Raw genomic sequence first — 5,132 nt, forward strand, 5'->3', positions numbered from 1 at the left:
AGTGAGATACCAAAGATGCTGGTGGGAGTATTTCAAGATAACAGTTAAGCTCGACAGGGCGTGGCTCAGCAGTTGAGTGTCAACCTAGGATTCAGGAGACCGGGGTTCGATTCCTGGTCAGGGCACATGCCCTGGTTTCGGGCTTGATCCCCAGTTGGGGGCGTGCAGGAGGCGGCTGATCAATGACTCTCTCATCACTGATGTTTCTATCTCTCTCTCCCTCTCCTTTCCTCTCTCTGAATTCAAGATATATATTTTAAAAAAAGATAACAGTTAAATGTACTTAAAAACTCTTTCTTAAAATTCTGTATTACAAAAATTATGTATGAATAATAGTGTTTTATCTGCCTTAAATAATTTTTTTATTGATGCATGTTCAGCACCTAGAAAAAGAGCAGGCACATAACAGGTACTCAGTAGATATTTGTCAAATAAATGAACAAAGAGAGCCTTATTTATTCTCCAGGTCCAATTCTTTCCTCTACTTATTATTTAAACTCCACAAATGCTGCGTTTGACACTGTTGTTCTGCATGATACAAATTGAGAGACAGCAATGCACTTGCATCATTATTATTAGAGTAAATTTTAGTTATTATTAAATCAATCTGAAGAACTTTCTGCTCGTGTCTAACAAACTTTAAACAAAGCAAACCCCAGAGATACATTTTCTAAAAGAGCTATTTTAATCTGAGATATGAGCAAGTTAAATTAAGAAATTCAGACTTCCTTAAATATTATTTGTTATAAGTATCTTGGAATGTGTCTACTTATAAGAGATTACAAAAAATAAGACTACCCTTGAGATAGAAGATAAAGCAGCTTACGTCCCGCAGGGTAGGACTCTATGTTGGTACATTTCTCACTCTTACGAGGTGATAGCAAAGCTAACTCTATCAACACAGCAGTTATTCAAGTGCAGTTATTCAAGTGCAGTTAGCATACCACTGGGCCTTCCCAGGGTTATTTTAGTTGATGACACACAGACACACCTTTTTAAAAAAACAGGCTTGCAATTCCATGAATATTAATGCCTAAGACTAGGTTAATTAGGTATTACCATAAAAAAGGATATGAGGCAACTTAAAATTATTTTTAAAACAATAGCCCAGTTGGTATGATGATGATATTGCAAAAGTTTAAACATACTAAGTGAAAGATTGAAGTTTCAGAAACATTGGCTAAAGGAGATGAAGAAAGGTACAAAATACACTGTATGCCATTAATAAGTTGTTAATTTGATGAGATTTGGAAAGGGAATTGTGCATCTGGACAGATAATACTTCTAAATAATCCATGAACCATGGTTCAAAGACAAAGGAAAAACAGATGATATAAGAAAAAGTTGCTAGAATGGGTTTTATCGTATACAAAGATAGGGAGCACTTGTGTTGACCGTGGTCAGCTCACCGAGTGTCTTCGTCTGTTACATGTCTGCCTTCACATACGTCAGCCATCTGAGAAGGAAAGTACAAGAGGACTGGGACTATGTCTGTGTATCCTACCTCCTTTAGTGTTTGGCAGAGCAGAGCATGTGGGTGGATATTTAATAAATATTTTAATATTAATAAAAGTGCAGTATATATGATTAATTTGGAAACAACTTTTTTTGAAGAATAATATGGGCACAGAAAAAATACATATCAAAACTACACAGTTCAGTGAATTTTCACAAATGGAACAAAACCATAAAACATCCTTTACCTTTAGTTTTTATTTATTTACTTATTTATTATCCTCACCTGAGGATATTTTTTTCCATTGCTTTTTCAGAGGGTGGAAGGGAGAGAAAAAGAGGGAGAGACACATCGATGTGAGAGAGACACATTGATTGGTTGCATCCCATTCAAGTGCTAGCTGGGACTGGGGACTGAGCCTGCAACTAAGGTACATGGCCTTGGCCACGTGTGCATTATTACTAACCAATAATATTTTTGGTATATTTTAATTAAGTTGCTAAGCTCTAACTTATTAATAATTCTGACTTTCTTCTGGCCATTTCTCTTCTATGACAATAGTTAAACACTGAGTCAAACCTGGAGGGCTATCTTTTGTTTTTAAATTATCTGCTTTGCCTGAACTTACTTGTTCACTTTCCCCTGAATGAAACAGAACACTTGCCTGCTCATCACTATTTCATGCCGTGTCATATCTGAGAACTTCATACTTCCCTGACGGGGGAGAAGCTGGGATCACAGAGGTGGTTTTCCCAGGGCGAGGCCTATCCATTGCACTCCAGATAGCTGACCCCTGCGATTTCCCCAAGTGGGGGAGACTCAACTGCATAATTTGTGGTAGTGGGGAACTGCATTTGCTATGAGAAAAAAGGAACTTCATAACTGTTGAGCTTTTAATTTAAAAAATCTACATGTGAAATACCTGAGCTTATTTCTTGTATTGTTATTTTCTTCTCCTTCAATGTGGGGAGGGGAGAGGAAATTACCATTACAGTATTGTCTCCGGAGTGCTATTTAGAATTGTATTTATCTTAAACACCTTGAACTCCAGCAGCAATGGGTTTTATTCCCTTTATTTTTCCTGAGCAACCCCCTCTCCTTTTGCTCAATTAGAAGTCTATGTGTGCATTATTACTAACAAATAATATTTTGAGTATATTTTAATTAAGTTGCTAAGCTCTAACTTATTAATAATTCTGACTTTCTTCTGGCCACTTCTCTTCTATGACAATAGTTAAACACTGTAAAACAGAGATGGTGAATTTATCAAACCTAACCTTCCTATGATACTTGTGTTCTGGACACCTTATTAATTTGAAAATCATAATTTGGTAGCTTTATTTTTTTAACCCTTTATGCTTATTTGGAACACTTATCCATAAATCTCTTTGTCATTGACAGGCTATTACAAATCAATATTTGTATTACAAGTTCATCCTTGAGGTACAAGAATAAACTAATGAAAAATATGAGCATGATTCCCATGAAAATTTGTTTTTTTAAATATTGAAGTTTTCCCCAAAAAATCTATTTTCTAGTTAATTTTAAAATAATGTACAGTATTTCAATGACTTCAATAGTCATTAAAATCCTTTTAAAAATAAGTATTATATTCTAACATTCTCTACTTCAGAAGTCAATGGGAAGTATGTGTTTGAAGAAAAAGTTAATGAAAATAGATGAATACATCAAGATATGCTAGAGGAAATCATAAAGGATATTGATTTGTATGGTTTTTTTCTTGCTTTATTGCACTGGCTAGAACTCCCAGTACAATGCTGAAAAAATTGGTGATAGTGGATATCCTTGCCTTGTTCCTGTGCTTAGGGAAAACATTCAATCAATCACTATTAAGTATATTAGCTGTGTATTGTATGTAGATGCTCTTTATCTGGTTAAGAAAGTTCTCTTTTGTTCCTAGTTTCTCAGAGTTCAGTTTTAATCTGAAATAGATGTTGGATTTTATTAAAAATTTTTTGCACATATTGAGAGATTATCACACAGGTTTTGTTTTTCAGTCTATTAACATGGTAAATTACACTGGTTTATTACATCGACTATAATTTAACGGATATCCCAATTTGTACTTCAGTTGTACTCAACTGTAGCTTCACTTTATGTGCTCAATATCCCCATGTGGATTGTGGCCACTGGATTGGGTGGTGCAGCTCTCCAGGTTCTTAGCTACCCTGCTATCCTACTTTTTACAACAATCACTCAAAAAGCACCTTCACCAGATTCCCTCCACTCAGAGAGTAGAAAACACAATTTAACATCTGTGTGCATTAGATTTTTTTCTCTCTAAGTGACTGATTATAAAACTGAGATCCAAAATGTTTCGTGTCATACACATGCCTGTGAAGAAAAAGAGAAAGACAACCCAGGGTACAAGTGCTCTTTTCATTACATAACCTGCTCTTCAAGAAGTTTAGGAGGGCCTGGCAAGGCGGGGCGAGGCGGTTGAGTGTCAACATAGGATCCAGGAGATCGAGGTTCGATTCCCAGTCAGGGAACATTCCTGGGTTGTGGGCTCACAGCAGATCAATGATGACTCTCTCATCATTGATGTTTCAACTCTCTCTCTCCCTCTCCCTTCCTCTCTCTAAAATCAATAAAGATATATTAAAAAAAGAAAAGAAATCTTTCTTTAAAAAAAAACAGTTTAGGAGGAAAACAAAAACAAAAAAAATAAGTTATTATAGACCAAAACATGAGAAGATAGTAAATAACCTAGCAAGATGCAGACTCCTTTTAAAAGGCAGAGTCAAGCAGAATTGAAATTCCCCAAATCCCTTCTTAGACAAAAATTGGACCTGAAGCTTTGGACTAGGTTAGGGTCTTGTGAGATGAGATTAGAAGTGGGGTTAGGTGTGATGACCTGTATCTTATGGGCATGAAAATCATCAGGAACCAAGGTCTTAGGTTCTGGCATAGGAAACCAAAGTAGGCTAGAACCGTCATATGCAGGGGCAGAAAGAAAGAATGGGTCTGAAATAAATGATTATCGAAAGTAGTTAGGCCACTTAAGCAAAATGGCTTATGATGTGGACACAAGATTGAAAGAGTACACGAAGGGTCAAATCCTTCCACAGGGATCCTGTCACCGTGATGGAGACGTGCGGGGGAACATCCACTGAGATGCTCAAAGCTCTGAGACTTCATTGCACGTCCGCTGAAATGATTAAAAAGGAAACAGAAAAAGGTGTTTGTAGAGGTGGAAGCTCCCTACACATCCCATAAAGGTAAGTGTGGGTTCTTCCCACTTGAATTTAACTTCCTCACGTGGCTAGAGCGGATTCACTCCCATCGGAAAACCTGGTCCCGCTCCAGGACCAGGGGCCAATCTGGTCCTTTGGTCGGAGGAATTGAAGGAACTCTGAGTCCGTAGCTCCAGGGGTACTTTAGCCACTAGCCTGGCTCTGCTCTGTTCTCCCAGGATTTGGGTTATCCTGCTGTATTCTTACTATTAAAGATAACCCCAAAGTTCCAAAGGCCTGAACCTCATGCGCTGTTATCAGGCCTGTCCTTTGCCTGCCTCTCCAAACAGCTGTCTCAGCAGCGCCTTCACTTAAGTTCTCGTCTTTGTTCACGATGGGAAGGAGTGTTAACATTTAAATTTTGGTTTTCCTTACATGTTGAAGACTGCGCATATTTTGAATTCTTCTTGTGTCAGTTT

The 5,132-nt window shown here is 37.4% G+C and overlaps 1 non-coding gene across 1 annotated transcript; it reads left to right on the top strand.

Annotated features, from left to right (window-relative positions):
- The first annotated feature begins 2,162 nt into the window (after nucleotides 1-2,162).
- Nucleotides 2,163-2,318, top strand: LOC148094066 (U1 spliceosomal RNA). Its single transcript, XR_015713671.1, has one exon. It is a non-coding gene; the product is annotated as a U1 spliceosomal RNA (small nuclear RNA).
- Nucleotides 2,319-5,132: the final 2,814 nt, after the last annotated feature.

This window comes from Miniopterus natalensis, chromosome 1 (assembly GCF_054644295.1).
Source record: "Miniopterus natalensis isolate mMinNat1 chromosome 1, mMinNat1.hap1, whole genome shotgun sequence".
NCBI lineage: Eukaryota > Metazoa > Chordata > Mammalia > Chiroptera > Miniopteridae > Miniopterus > Miniopterus natalensis.